Source organism: Stegostoma tigrinum, unplaced genomic scaffold (assembly GCF_030684315.1).
Source record: "Stegostoma tigrinum isolate sSteTig4 unplaced genomic scaffold, sSteTig4.hap1 scaffold_66, whole genome shotgun sequence".
NCBI lineage: Eukaryota > Metazoa > Chordata > Chondrichthyes > Orectolobiformes > Stegostomatidae > Stegostoma > Stegostoma tigrinum.
Genome location: NW_026728600.1, coordinates 1,899,395 through 1,915,809, shown reverse-complemented (window position 1 = coordinate 1,915,809; position 16,415 = coordinate 1,899,395). Strand labels below are relative to the sequence as shown.

General features: G+C 44.5%; 1 long non-coding RNA gene across 1 annotated transcript; it reads left to right on the top strand.

Moving 5' to 3' along the window:
- The first annotated feature begins 526 nt into the window (after window positions 1-526).
- Window positions 527-16,067, top strand: LOC132209099 (uncharacterized). The gene is made up of 4 exons (XR_009445203.1): window positions 527-708; window positions 4,343-4,496; window positions 9,489-9,589; window positions 15,187-16,067. It is a non-coding gene; the product is annotated as an uncharacterized LOC132209099 (long non-coding RNA).
- The last annotated feature ends 348 nt before the right edge of the window (window positions 16,068-16,415 follow it).

The window sequence follows — 16,415 nt, the reverse complement described above, 5'->3', positions numbered from 1 at the left end:
AGTACCTTTAGCTTTGAGCTGCCGGAAGCCTTTTCAATCGCGACTTATTAAAAAATAACAAAAGAACTGGGATGTTGTAAATCAGGAACAAAAACAAAGTTGCTGGAAAAGCTCAGCAGGTCTGGCAGCATCTGTGAAGGTAAAAAGACGGAGTTAACGTTTCGGGTGCAGTGCCCCTTCCTCAGAGCGACTTATTAAAACCCCAGGATCGCTAATGTAACAATCTTTCTCATCCAGTTCTCAGTGTCATTTGTCTCAAAATGCAACATTGCGACGACGATCATTTGCTTCTAACAATAACACAATCGCTAATGTAACAATCTTTCTCATCCAGTTCTCAGTCTCATTTGTCTCAAAATGCAACATTGCGACGACGATCATCTGCTTCTGACAATAACACAAAGCACTGCGCATGCTCCAGCTCACAGTGAAGTCTGGCTGATTGATGTCAGTGCGCGACCAATAGGAGCACAGATGTGCCGTGCATGACCGGGCGGATGTCGCCCAATCGGAATGAAGGGAGGGCGGGATCAGTGAAAACCAAACCGCGTGATCACCCACGACAGCGGTCCAGAGTCGCTGAGATAACCGGAACTGCAGATGCCGGAGAATCCAAGATAACACGATGTGCAGCTGGATGTACACAGCAGGCCAAGCAGCATCAGAGGGTCTAGATCCTTCGCTGAGACCAAGATTTGTGCAATTGAGGTAAGAGCAGGCCGCGGTAAAGAAAGCAAACCGGCAGAAAGCTGGAGGGAAGTGATATTCGTATGGGTTTGGAAGTTTTACAAACAGTTAGTGTACGTCGGAAAACACACGCATTTGAAACTCCCAGACTCACGTTTGCAGAAAACAAATCAACGCCTCAGATGGCGATAGGCCCGTGTGACCGTCACCATCTTTATTGGGGGCAATGATCCGCGGGGCGCACGCGCGACAGCTTTGAAACTTTAAAAGGGCCGGGGTGAAGCTGGAGGAACACGACAGGACAGCCAGCATCAGAGAAACAGGAAAACTGACGTATTTGGGCCCACACCCTTCAGAAATGGGGGAGGGGAAGGCGATACTGAAATAAACAGGGAGAGACGGGGAGACAAGTGGAGAGGAGACAGACAAGTTAAAGAGGTGGGGATGTAGCAGGTAAAGGTGAGTGTAGGTGGGGAGGGGATAGGTCAGTCTATGGAGGACCAACAAGTCAAAGGGGTGGGATGAGGTTAGCAGGTAGGTAATGGGGATGTGGCTTGAGATGGGAGGAGGGGATAGGTGAGAGGAAGAGCAGGTTAGGGAGGTGGGGATGAGCAATTGTTCATTGCAAACTGAGTGGAGGTGTTCTGTAAAGCGGTCCCTAAGCCTCTGCTTGGTTTCCCTGATGTAGCTGAGGCCACAATGGGAACAGCTGATGCAGTATACCACATTAGCACCTGCATTCCCCATACAGATGGCCTAAAAGCCCTACGCTATTTCCTGTCCTGCAGGTCTGACCAGTTCCCCTCCACTGACCCCATTATGTGCTTCGGTGAACTCGTCCCACTGCCTACAGACAAAGGGGGTGGCCATGGGTACCTGCATGGGCCCAAGCTTTGCCTGCCTCTTTGGAACAATCCCTCTTCTGTACCTCCTCCTCCAGTACATGGATGACTGTATCGGCGCTGCCTCGTGCTCCTATGAGGAGCTCGAACAGTTCGCCCACTTCACCAACACCTTCCACCCCAACCTTAAGTTCACCTGGACCATCTCTAACCACCTCTCTCACCTTCCTGGTCCTCTGTTTCCATCTTGGGGAACAATCTCAAAACTGATATATATTTCAAGCCCACTGACTCCCATAGCTAGCTAGAATACACCTCCTCCCACCTGTCAAGTTTGTTTTCGGAGACCCTCACGGACGTGCTGCAATAACAAGACACTGACCTGTTTAGAAAAACACCAATCATTTTCTTACCAAGCAAGTACAAGCTGTGAAGAATCACTGTAATCAACCCGGCACACAGTGCAGAGTCTCACAAGGAGTTCTCCCTGGACAGTCCCTGCTTTTTATACTTTACAAAAAACATGATGCAGAAAATGATTTCAAAATTTACAATGGCATCATACATAAAACAATTACTACAACAGACAAAAACAGGATACCAAGCAATTATTACATCAACAACATAAAAGACCAGGATATAGTTTTGATTGCTTGTGAAGTAGCTGCTAATGGCAGGAGGCGATTTTGAGTTGTTGTCTGGGACAGATTGTATTTCAAGTTGCTAGTGTGTCTGGCTAGGACAAAGTCAGTGCCCTGGCCCCTTAGGCAGCGACAGAAGTTACATACTTTAGCGGTTTCACACCTTTACAAATTTTCCCCACCTAACCCTATTTGATACAGATTGATTCTAATTTCAGTTCAGTCAGGAAACTTAAGACAGTGTCTGCATACCGATGTGTGAGAAGAAAATGAGTTACAAAAGCTTTACACTGAATTCCTAGCTGGGCAGGAAGCTTCAGGGCAGTGCCTGCATACCGATGTGAGTAGATAAAAGACTTTACTTCTATAAATCGAAGTCTCTGTATAGGAATCAAATGCAGATGAAAGACTTTGATTTCTATACTTCTTTAAATTAATGGGATGTTATCACATAAACATCTCACACCCACCCACCGTCCTGCAAAAATGCCATCTCCTATTCCCAATTGCTTCACCTCTGCCGCATCTGCTCCCAGGATTCCACTCCCGTACATCTATGATGTCCTTGTTTTTCAAGGACCGCAACTCCACTCCCTACCTCCCCACTGCAGTGGTCAAGAACACCCTTGACCGTGTCTCCTGCATTTTTCTACAACTCCTCCCTCGCACCCTGTCCCTGCAATAACAACTGAAAAAGAATCCCCCTCATCCTCACATACCACTCCACCAATCTCCGGATCGAACACGTCATCCTCTGACACTTCCGCCATCAGCAATCCGACCTCACCATCAAAGACATTTTTCCCTCCCCACCCTTGCTTGCCTTCCGCAGAGACCAGTCTCTCCGTGACTCCCTTGTCCGTTCCACACTGCCCTCCAACCCCACCACTCCTGGCACCTTCCCCTGCAACCAAAGGAAGTGCTACACTTGCCTCCACACCTCATCCCTCTTCTACCCCCCCCCCCCATCCCAGGCCCCAAGAAGACTTTCTACATCGAGCAGATGTTCACCTGCACATCTGCTAATGTGGTATACTGCATCCCCTGTACCCGTTGTGGCCTCCTCTACATTGCGGAAACCAAGCAGAGGCTTGGGGACTGCTTTGCAGAACACCTACGCTCAGCTCGCAAGAAACAACTGCACCTCCCAGTCGCGAACCATTTCAACTCCCTGTCCCATTCCTCAGATGACATGTCCATCCTGGGCCACCTGCAGTGCCACAATGATGCCACCCAAGGGTTGCAGAAACAGCAACGCATATTCTGCCTGGGAACCCTGCCGCCCAATGGTGTCAATGTGGATTTCAGAAGCTTCGAAATCTCCCCTCCCCCAACTGCATCCCAAAACTAGCCCAGCTTGTCCCTGCCTCCCTAACCTGTTCTTCCTCTCTCCTATCGCCTCCTCCCACCTCAAGCTGCACCCATATTTCCTGCTTACTAACTTCATCCCACCCCCTTGACCTGTCTGTCCTCCCTGGACTGACCTATCACCTCCCTACCTCCCCAACTATACTCATCTTTACCTGCTCCATGCCCGCCTCTTTAACTTGCCTGTCTCGTCTCCAAATATCTTTTCTCTCCATCTTTGATCTGTCTCCCCCTCTCTCCCTATTTAGTTCAGAATCCTCTTCCCCTCCCCCATTTCTGATGAAGTGTCCAGGCCCGAAATGTCAGCTTTCCTGCTCCTAAGATGCTCCTTGGCCTGCTGTGTTCATCCAGCTCCAGACCTTGTTATCTTGGATTCTCCAGCATCTGCAGTTCCTATTATCTCTTATCCAAGAGAAATGTTTGTTTCTTATGGATTTCTTTCCCAGACTGTTGGATCATAGCAGCTCACACTGCTCTTGCTCACTTCTGTGCTCCCTGATCACCTTTGTCGGTGTCTAATCTCTTCAGTCTCTAATGATGGATAGATTTGATCTCTGTAGTATTTTACTGTAATTTCCTTGTACCTTTTTTGGAAATAAATTTTCCACTGCTGCCCACCCCCTGACCATGTGCTGCTCTCTTATCAGATTAATTTTTGAATGGTATCTTTCACAGTCAGGAAATATTTTCCCAGAAAGAGAGTGTATTTTTCTTCCATTTCAGACCCCAAATTCAACAGCGTTTTTATCTGTGTCATTCATTTTGCACTTCTGCAACATTTACTGTGTGTTTCTCCTTCCACAGATACCAGCGATCGTTGCCAAAGCCCTGTTACCTGTGGGGAAGGTGATGTTTAACTTTCGTGTGCTGCTGCAGTTTGTATGATAAAGGTGCTCAAATGGAGCATTGTGAGAGAAGTTACAGATCATTCATCTAGCGATACCGAAGAGCTAATGGTGTATGTTCAAATCAACAAACTATTTGTATTTTAATCATCTTTTATAATTTCACAAAAATATTATCAACAAACTTTTGACGTAAGGCCATATTAGGTCAGGTGACCAAAAAGTTACCAAATCTACAGGTTTTCCTGACTCTCTCAAGGAAAGCAAACCTAAGAGGTTTATCAGGGGAATTCCAGATCACGTTTTCTGCCAACTGTAGAAACAGCCTCCAATAGTGAAGGGATGATTAAACGCATTGTTGGAGTCTGGAACTAAATGAGTTATCAAAGTCTTGAAGGTTGTTTGGTGCAGGGAGATAGAGCTCATCACAGCCAGGAATTAAATCAAGGGTGAGAATTTTAAATTGTTGTTTATAAATAGGAGCCTTTGTGGGCCAGGGAGCACAGCAGTGATGGTGAACAGGTCTTGGGACAAATGAACTTTTGTGCAGCAGAATTTTAGGTATTCTTGAGGTTGCAGGGATGTTGAATGTGGGAGGCCGACTGACAGTAAATTTGGATCGTTAAGCCTAGAGATAACACAGGGATAGATGAGAGGTTCAGCAGATGAGCTGAAACTAAGGTGTCACTGTCAGTCATTGTCACTGAAGTGGAAGTAAGTGGTTTTTGTGCAGGGCTCTGCTGTTTACCCTCACCTCACCTCAGGAATTCAGCTGTTTGTGAATTTGCGGATCAAGTCTGTAATAAGATCAGGAACCGAGTGCCCACCATGGCCCAAGCTGGGTGTCACTGAGCAGGTTACCGCTGAGTAAGTGCTGCTTACGACGCTGTCGACGACGCCTTCCATCACTTTACTGATGATAGAGAGTAGACTGCTTGAGGGGAAATTGGTCAGGTTCAATTTTCAGTGTTTTTGTGCTGAACAGACCTGGGCAGTTTCCCAAATTGTTAGTAGATGCCAGCGCCGTAGCAGGACTGAAATATTTTGGCTTGGATGCTAGCAAGCTCTAGAGCACTAGTCATCGCTACTATTGCCAGAGTGTTGCCAGGGCCCATAACCTTTGCACTGTTCATTCATTTCTTTAATATTATGTGAAATGAATCAAATTGGATGAAAACTCACATCTCTGACTTTGGGGACCTCTGGAGAAGGCTAAGATGGATCATCCAGTTGGCACTTCTGGCTGAAGATTGCTGCAGACTTGTCTTTTGCATGGATAGGTTGGGCTCCTGTGTCGGGTAAAGATGGGGATTTTTGGCATGCTTCCTCCAGTGAGTTGTTTAATTGTCCATCACCGTTCACGACTGGGTGTGGCAGAACTGCGGAGCTTGCATCTGATCTATTGGTTATGGGGTGGCTTAGCTCTAACTCTTGCTGCTTATGCTATTTGGCATGCAGATAGTCCTGTTTGGTGGTTTTACCAGGTTGGCACCTTATATTTAGGTATGCCTGGTGCTGCCCTTGGCATGCCCTCCAATACTCTCCATTCAACCAGTGTTGGTCCCCTGGATCAATGGCAATGGCTGTCTGTAGGATATGCTGGGCAGTGAGGTTACAGATTGTGCTGGAGAAGGTCTGCTACTGTTGCAGTCTCTCTCAAAGCCTCATAGATATCTGGTTTTGAGGTCCTGTGTCTGTTCCAAGTCTGTCCCTTTTAGCCGAAGTTAGTGCCACCCAACGCAATGGGGGGTATTATCAAGTTTAAAATGAGGCTTTGTCTCCACAGGACTGTGCGGTGGTTGCTGTTAACATTCCTGTCATGGACAGATGCCTCTGCAGCTGGGAAATTGGTGATGATGAGTTCAGCTATATTTTCCCCGTTTGGTGCGTCAGCACCTGCTGCAGTCCCAGCCAAGCAGCTTTGTCCTTTAGGACTCGACTAGCCTAATTGGTAATCCTCCTGCAAACTACTCCTGATGTGGACATTGAGTACATTTAGTGCTATTCACACTCGCAGTGTTTCCTCCAAGTGCTGTTCAACATGATAGAGTTTTTTGTTTCTTAAAATTCACTCTTGGGATGTGGAAATCGCTGGCTGGACCAGCGTTTATTACCTGGAAGGTAGTTAAGAGTGAAGCACATCACTATGGGTTTGGAGGCACATGTCATCCAGACCAGGTAAGGATGGCACATTTCCGGAAAGGACATAAGTGAACCAGATGGGTCTTTCCTGATAATTGGCAATGGTTTCATGGTCATCATTAGAATCTTAGTTCCAGATCATTATTTAATTCATGTTTCACCATCTGCCGTGGCAAGATGCGAACCCAGGTCCCCAGAATGTTTTCTGGGTCTCTGGATTAATAATCTAGCGATAATACTACTGCTGATTTATCAACCAAGGGAGGATGGTACATGGTAATCAGCAGGAGCCGTGATACTTCCAGGCGTCAGAGTCAATGTTGAGTACTCCCAGGTCAAATAATCTGGTCAGAATACCACTGTGCTGTCACGTCTGCTGGGACAGGGCTTCACTAAGGACAATGATAGTGGTGTGTGTCATTGTTTGCCAGGTATGTTTCCATGAGTCTGACACTGTTCCTTGACTCGTCTTCGAAGCAGCTCTCCAAATTTTGCCACCAGCCCCCAGATATTATTAAGCAGGAGTTTGGGGGGCCGATAGGGCTGATTCTGCAGTTGTCTTTCCTAGTTCCCTGGTAGATGCCAAATGGGCCACCCAGCTTCATTCCTTTGTTGAAACTTTGCAGTGATTTGCAACTGAGTGGCTTGCTGAGGTTGGCAAATTTCTTTCCCCAAAGGACATTAGATTTTTTTTTCACTCTGTCATCAGCAATCGTTGCCATGGCAACCAGTTGATTCTTCCAGTTTTTTTTATTGAATTCAAATTCCACCATCTGCTGAGATAGGATTTGAACCTGGACTTCTGTTGTACATTTTAACATTCTGGATAAAAGTTAGTCATCAGGTTTGTTCACTCATTTTTAAATATCACTAACACAGGCATGGTTTCTTTGCAAAACACTGTCCACCATCCTGTCTCCTCCATCCTCCCCTCCAACGGCAAGTGAAGGAGACACATGCAGTTTCTATTTCACTAAGATTGAGACAATCCAATCAGCTGCCTCTGCTGCTTCCCTCTCTTCCACAAGCCCACCAAACCAAATTGCCTGGCATGTTGCTCCTCGCTTTAGGCTTAAACTTGCATCTTTGTCCAGTTTCATGTCAAGCCTTATCAGAGCTTATCTTAACCCTTTGCCCTATTCTCACTAAACTACAAATATTCCAACTCTTATTTCTCCTCCTCCTCCCTGCCTCTTCCCCCCATGCCAATTCACAGATATTGTTACTTGTTCTGTCTGTTTCTCTTTTCTGGTTATGTCCTTCTCACCCATTCTGTTTAAAACCAATGTTCGACCTCACCATCATTGGAAAATCCCACTCCATCTCTCTTTCCTGTCTGAAATCCATGTAGTAAATGTCCCTCAAGGATCTATCCTTGGCCCATGCTGTTTCTCACCAACATACTTCCAGGAGGTGAGATCTTCCACAAGCACTGTGTTAACTTTCACATGTATTCTACAATGTTCAGATCTAACTCGTCTCCATCACTTTGCTCCACTGTTACTCAATTATAAAACTGCTTATCATGCTTAAAATACTTGATTAGCTGAAATTTCCTCCAATGACACTTTGTGATAGTTAAACACATTGCCTTCAGTTATTATAACAAATTATTTTTCCTTACTATTGTACTGAATCCATCCCTCTCATTGGGAACTGTCTGAGGCTGAACTGCACCCTTCTCAATAATGCTGTCATATCTGGTCTCAAGATGAACATCTTACCGTACATTTCAATCACAAATGCCAGAAATTTCAATCTCTAAAATGCTCCTTCTCTCCACCTCACTCCAGCTCATTCGCGACTGAAACCTCTTACCCATGTCTGTGTTGCCTTAAGCTTGACAATTCCAAAAGAGAACCCTCTCCTCTGCCTTATCAAGAATCTGCTCCCACAATGAGAAATATTCCCTCAGCATTTATCCTGTCAACTCCCTTGAGAATCCTCTATTTTTAATTAGAACATCTCTCATTCTTCAAAAAAATCTAGTTAGTATATTCCAGACCTGTTTAGTCTTATCTTAAAACATAATCCCTCCAAACCAATGATCATCTTAGTTCATCTTCTTTGAAATGCCTCCAGTGAAGTGATATACTTGCTCGATTAAGTGGACCAAAAAAGCTGCTCACATTCTTCCAGATGTGGTCTTGCCAGCAAGTTGTATATATGTCCTAGGACATGTATTCCAAACACTTATACTACAAACACCTTGACATAAGGATAACATCCCATGACCCTTCCCGATTACCTGTTGCAACTGTGTGCTCGCTTCATGCTTCCTGCACAATTATTCCTGAATCCCTTTTGTGTTGCAGTTTTCCACAGTTTTTACATTTTTAAATAACACTGTTCTTTGGTCATCTCCTCAAAAAATAAACAACTTCACGTTTTCCCATATTATACTCCATTTGCCGACTTGTCGCCCATTTATCAATGTCTCCCCATAAACTCTAACCCTCATGGAACTTGACTGTTATCCCTTTTTATGAGATCCTCCCTCATTCTTCTCATCTTTTTGTTGGGAGCACTGGGCAACATGACACATATGTAATTGCTGCCTTTTTAAGGGGCGTTTTTTCAAATGACTGGGAAAAGCTTACTGCCCATTTCTCAGAATCGAGACAACTTGTTCATCAAGTTGCATTGGGCCGGAAAAGCTGATGTCTCATTGTGGCAGTGCAGCAGCACAGAAGGAAAGAAAAGGAAGCAAATCCTGCTGCCTGCATCTCACTAAATCTTGGCCATTCTTTGCCTTGTGTCAAACACCTGTTGTTCTGTGCAGTGACATGAAACCCCAATGTGGAAATTCCTAGAAACCCAAATAGAAATCCCTCGAATCAGCTGCTGACTCCCACAAGGAATAATGTGCAGCAGGAACAATGCACAGTTATCCTCGGCCAGGAGGAGGGGATGTTGTGGATTTCTACTCTGACAGTGATGGATTTTATGAATTTGTGTTACAGGATATTACAAGTGGACTTTCAGGTAGGAAGCTCAATAATTGTAACACCAAACTCTGACAGAATTACTCAATTCAATCAGGACCTGGATATTCGCATTGTGTGTGAGTATTGTGTTCCTGCTCATTCCCATTTGCCATGTAAAATTTCTCTCTTATTACTCCATTCTCTCAATAGATCTTTTCTGCAACTTTCAATATATGTCCTGTAGTCCTTTTTTATGGCCAGCTGAGTGTACGTTTTACCATTCTAATGTTTATCTTTTGTAAACACCTCCTATCAAAGGTCCCCTCAAAATCCTTTGTTACAAGGAGATCAATCTCCGTTTCCCCAAGCACCTGATTACCCAATGACAGTTTGCTTCTTGTGTGTAAGGCACTCATCCACTTTTCATTTCCACTTCCCTGCATGAGTACAGCCCCAACAATATTAAAGGAAGTTAACATCCTCCAGATGAAGCAGTGTCGGAGTGGTGTCCCATCCACCACATTCACCATTCCCCTCTACAACACTGAGGCAAAGTGGCATCACTGTGCCTAAGGTAAAATCACCATTATCCTACCTGACCACAGGGCTAGATTAACCTGAAGATTACTGCACCCCAGGCGAGGAGAGAGGTTGAGAAGGAGAGTCCATTTATTGTAGATGGATATTCTCAATATGTACCAGCAATACCTAAGTCACGTGAATTTATAACTTTAAAAAAAAAACCCTATCCATGCAACTAAAAACCCTCTTCCGACAAACCATTCTGTTAAATCTCCTCTGCCCCCTATCAGGGACCCTCCCATCCTTCACGGTGTGTGGGGGATCTTTGGTTTGCACAGACTCAGCTCGTCTCTGTTCCTGTCTGTGATGTCATCATGCTGTGACAATGGCACTGAACCTCACTGTTTGTGAGGGTGGTAGGCACAGAGATCCTCATAGCGTTTAAGGCATATTTAGCTGCCCACTTGTGATGCCAACGCAGACAAGTCTATGGGCCAAGTGCTGGAAAATTAGATTAGAATAGTTAAGGTGTGGTTTTTAACCAGCCCAGGCTGGATGGGCCACAAAGCCTTTTTCTGTACTGTAGACCTCCGAGACTCTTCACTTAGGAAGATGCCCAGCAATATTTCAAGTCATTTCAGAAAATGAGATATTAGAATAAATGACTCATGATTGGTCAGTGTTTTCGGGAGAAAAGTGAGGTATAGAGGTAAAGCGGTTGACTTCAATTCTGGGGCCTGAAGCCCAGGAAATTGAAAGTGCCGCCATCATGTGGATGAATAAAAATAAGGATTGTATTAGAGGAAAGAAATATCGTTCTTGTATCATCGATCTGTGAGGCTGGATGATATGAGAGACAGGAAGGGTTCTGAGACTGGAGAAGACTACAAAAATAGAGAAAAGTGAGCTTGGAGGAGATTACAGAAATGGGGAAGATTGTGAGGCTGGAGGAGACCAGACAAAGGGAGGTTTGTGACGGTAAAGACAATTATAGAGCTAAAGAAGTTTGTGGGCTGGAGGAGATGACAGATAAGGTCGTCTGTGAGACTGGAGGAATCTAGATAGATGGTGTGAGTTGAGGCTGGAGAGGGATTCCAACGATAGGCAGGTCATGAGGCTGGAGAGGGATTCCACAGATGTGAAGGGTGTTGAGGCTCGAGAATGATGCCTGCAACAATGGAGGTAGTGAGGCTTGAGGGCATGATCTGGAGGGTAGTGAGGTCTGAGGTATGATTCCTGCAGTGGGGAGGGTAGTGAGGCTCCAGGGTGGATTATCATTATAACAGCACAGTGGTGTACTTACAGCAGATGGAGTGCAGCAGTAATAGAAAGTATCACTTTCTCCAAATCGAATAAAAGTGGAAATCAATATTAGCCTGTGCAGCAAAGGCCACATCCCATAAGTAAATTAAAATTGATGGGTCTCTGGTTTGGAGAGAATGAACAGAAGCTCAGGTAATTCTCCATTGTAGCAATGTTTGGTAACCGTGGAGTACAACATTCAGATAATTGGCAAAAAATGCAGAGTGAAAATGTGAAGAGTGTTTGACTCAGCAAGTTCCCAGGATCTGGAACAGTCTGAATGGCAGCTGGATGCAGATTTAGCAGTTATTCTCAAAAGAGAGTTGGGATTTAACTTTTCAAGGAATGATGGGCAAATGGTGGGGGAATTGTTTCAGTTTTGCAGCACCTCCCAGAGTGAGAGTGAAGCCTTTGACACGATTCCACATGGTAGGCTGATGCATAAAGTTAGATCACATGTGATTCAGGAAGAGCTTGCTAATTGGAAGCGGAATTGGCTCAGTTGGAGGAGAGACCGTGGTGCTGGAGGATTTTTCAGAGTGGAGTTCTGTGACCAGTGTGTTCCACAGCAATCGGTGCAGGGGCCACTTTTGTTTCTCATTTATATTAATGATTTGGATGAGAATTTAAGGGACAAGATTAGTCAGTTTGCAGATGATGCTAGAATTAGTGGTATGAAATGTTGGTATAGTGGTCAGTGAAGGTTATCGAAGATGACAGCAAGATCTTGATCAATTATGTCAATGGGTTGAGGAGTGGAGGATGAAGTTCAATTTGAATAAATGTGAGACATTGTATTTCGGTAAAATGAACAGGGTAGGACTTGCACAATTGATGGTTGCACCCAGGGTAGTGTTGTGGAACAGAGAAATGCTGAGATTCAAGTGCATGATTCTTTGAAGTTTATGTAGACAAGTAGACAGAGTGATTAATAAGTTGTTCAGCTCACTTGCTTTCATTGCTCAGACCTCAGAGTCTCAGAGTTGGGATGTTACGTTGAGGTTGTACAAGACATTGTTTTGGCTTCATTTGAGGTATTGTGTGCAGCTCTGGTCACCCTGTTACAGGAAGGACATTATTATTAAACTGGAGACAGTTCAGAATAGACTTGCTGGGATGTTGCCAGGAATGGAGGGCTTGATTATCAAATAGACGGCCAAAGCTGGCACTTTTCTCACTGCAGCATAATGGGTTAACGAGTGGCCTTAGAGGTTCATGAAATCATGAGGGCACAGATTATGCAAATTGCAAGGGTTTATTCCCAAGGTTGGCTGATTTCAAGACAAGCGGACATGTGTGTAAGGCTAGAGGAGAAAGACATATTTAAAAAGACATGAGGGAAACTTTTATTTTTACGGAGTTGTCCATGTGTGGAACAAACTTTCAGAGGAAGTGGCAGATACAGGTACAGTCACGTTGTTTAAAAGACATTTGAATTAGGACATAGACAAGAGAGGTTTAGAGGAGTATATGCCAGATGCAGGCAGATGTGATCAGGTTAAAATAAAACTTATTTATTTAATATACATTTCAAAATTCTAAATTGGAGTAAGGCCAACTTTGACATTGTTGGGCAAGAACTTGCAAAAGATGATCGAGAGAGGTAATATGCAGGTCAAGGAATGCTTGGAAAGTGGGAGGTCTTCAAAACTAAAATAAGGAGAGCCCAGACACAATATGTTCCTGTTCATGTGAAGGGCAAGGCTGGTAAATGTCGGGGATACTGGCTGACTGGAGAAATTGAGGCTGTGGTCAAGAAAAAGGTGGCAGCACATGTCGGGTATTGACAGCAGGAATTAGGTCAATCCCTCGAAGTACAAGAGCAGTAGGAGTATACTCGAGAAATCAGGACGGCAAAAAGGAGACATGAGCTATCTTTGGCAAATCAAGTTGAGGGGATTCCCATGAGATTCTGAAACTTCATTTGGGACAAAAAAGCAACTAGGGAGAAAATAGGGCCCCTTTAAAGATCAACAAGGCTGTCTGTGTGGAACTGCAGGCTGAGATAGTGAATGAGTATTTCACATTAGTATTTACTGCAGAGAAGGATATGGAAGTGAGAGAGCTTGGAAACATAAATAGTGAGTCGTGAGAAGTGTCTATATTACAGAGATCTAGGTGCTGGATGTCGTAAAATGCATAAAGGTGGATAGGTTCCTGGCACCTGATCAGGTGTTACCCACAAACTCTGGGAGAAGCTTGGGAAGTAATTGCTGGCCCCTTGCTGAGGTATTTGTATCACTGACACTAGTGAAGTGCCAGAAGGCCGGGTGGCTAATGTGGTGCCATTCTTTAAGGAAAAGCCAGGGGACCATCGACCATTGCGCCTGATGTCAGTGGTGGGTAAGTTGCTGGAGGGGATTCTGAGGGACAGGATTTGCATGTGTTTAGAGAAGCAAAGACTGATTAGGGATAGTCAACATGGCTTTGCGAGTAGGAAATCTTGTCTCACTAACTTGATTGAGTTTTTTGAAGAAGTGACAAAGAAGATTGAAGAAGGCAAAGCAGTGGACATTGTCTATTATGGACTTCAGCAAGGCATTCACCAAAGCTCCACATGACAGATTGGTGAGCAAGATTAGATCAAATGGAACCCAGGGAGAGTTAGCTATTTGAAACAAAATTGGCTTGAAGGTAGGAGACAAGATCATGGTCAGCCGGGGGGGAGCGGATTCAGTCTAGATGATTATGAACAGCAGTGTGCTGCAAGGATCGGTGCTGGGTCCACTGCTTTTTTTAATCATTGATGCAAATCATGTGGAATGAATATTGGAGGAATGGTTAGTAAGTTTGCAGATGACACTAAAATTGTTGTTGTAGTAGACAGCAAAGGCGTTTACTTCCCAAGTACAATGGGAACGTAATCACATGGGTTGATGGGCCAAGGAGTGATAGAAATAAGTTTAGTTCAGATAAATGTGAGCGATTGCATCATGGTAATGCAAATCAGCACAGGGCTTAAACAGTTAATGATGAGGCCCTGGGGACTGTTATGCAACAGGGACTCCTTGGGGTGCATGTGCACAGTTCCTTGAAGGTGGATTGCAGGTACAGAAGGTAGTGAAGATGATATTTGCTATGCTTGCATTTATTGGTCAGTGCATTGAGTGTAGGAGTTGGGAGGTCATGTTATCGGCTGAACAAGGCATTGATTATGCTGCTTTTGGAATACTGTGTTCAGTTCTGGTCTCCCTGCTATAGGAATGATGCTGTTGAACTTGGCAGGGTGCAGAAAAGATTTACAAGGATGTTGCAAGAGGTGGAAGTTTTGAGCTGTAGGGAGAAGTTGAATATGCTGGGTCTATTTTCCGTGGAGCATTGAAGGCTGAGGGGTGACCTTATAGAGGTTGTTAAAATTATGGTGGGCGTAGGGTGAATGGCCAAGATTGTTTTCCCAGGTTAGGGGAGACTAGAACTAATAACATTGGCTTAAGCTGAAAGGGAAAGTCTTAAAAGGGAACCAAAAGAACTGCAGATGCCTTAAATCTTAAAAAAAAAACAAATTTGCTGGAAAAGCTTCGCAGGTTTGGCAGCATCTTTGGAGGAGAGAAGAGTTTCGGGTTCTGAGGAAGTGTCACCGGTCCTGAAATGTTAACTTTTTTTTCCTCCTTAATAGATGCTACAGGCCTGCTGAGCTTTTCCAGCGAATTTGTTTTTTTTTTAAAGGTAAAGTGGGTGGTGCCTGTGTAGAATGAGCTGCCAGAGGAACTGGTGGAAGCTGGTACAGTTACCCATCCAGATACCTTTTAAATGTTGTATGTGAATAGGAAGGGTGTAGCAGAATATAGGTCAAATGTTTGCAAATGGGATTAGATTAATTTGGGATATCTAGTCAGCGTGGACAAGTGGGACCAAAGGGATTGTTTTGTGCTGTACAACGCTGACGAAGCATTTTTTGTTTTCATTTCAGATTTCCACAATTTTACTTCTGCACTATTCTTAGTCTTTCAGAGGGATCGAAAGGTTGAGTTACAGATCTATACGATGACTGTCCTTCCTCGCTGGCTCCCCCACCTCTCTCTTTTGGTAGTTTTATGCAAACACTGACTGGATCCCTTACCTGGAGGATATTTATGAATGAATTTGTTCTAATGGTGATCCAGCATATTCCCCAAGTATCACTCCACACATGCCCAGAGAATTTCTCAGTTTCACAATCTGTGTCCTTCTGGTTTCTCACTCGCTACACTTAACTTTCTGTTTGAAAGTATCGTCTGCAGTTGGAGAATTTAAACAGGTCCACATCCAGGTCTGACGATCACTTTGTTTATCACAACCCAATTATCTCAGGATTTTGAACATTGAAGGAAAAAGCAGTACTCACATTGGGGAGAAATGCACATGGTGTGTGTGTTGAAGAGTCTGTGAAGATTCACCTGAAATGTCCGAACACCAGTGCAGTGACACTGGGAGACAGAGTGTGGAAATGTGCAGATTGCAGGAAGAAATTTCTTCATCCATCCCCGCTAGAAACTGACCACCAGAGTCACACTGGAGAGAGACCATTGACCTGTTCTGCATGAGGGAAAGGCTTTGCTGATTTGAATTCCCCGCTGATACACCAGCGAGTTCACTCTGGGGAGAGACCTTTCATGAGCTCTGAGTGTGGGAAGGGATTCATCGTCATCCAAACTGTTAACACACCAGCGAGTTCACAGACAACCACAGTTGAAGAACTTTGCTGTCACTCTCACTATCAAATGAACCATGGTTCTGGGCTGTTTGTACAGATGTTACCGATCCCTGCTCAATTAAAGGTGCTGGTATTGTGAATAAAATGTCACACTAACAGTTGTGTAAGGTAGAGCTTGGAAATAGTCACATTGTCACAACACATCGACACATTCGCACTGACTAAAGACTATCCACCTGCACGATATGTGAAAAGGGATTTCCTGGTTCATCAGGACTGGTTAACTACCAGCAAATTTCTGAATAAGTTGATTGGTTTGAATACAGCTCACAGTAGAATCAAAAATAGTATCAGTGATAATGGGAACTGCAGATGCTGGAGAATCCAAGACCACAAAGTATGGAGCTGGATGAACACAGCAGGCCAAGCAGCATCTCAGGAGCACAAAAGCTGACTTTTCGGGCCTAGAGAAGGGTCAAGGCCTGAAACGTCAGCTTTTGTGCTCC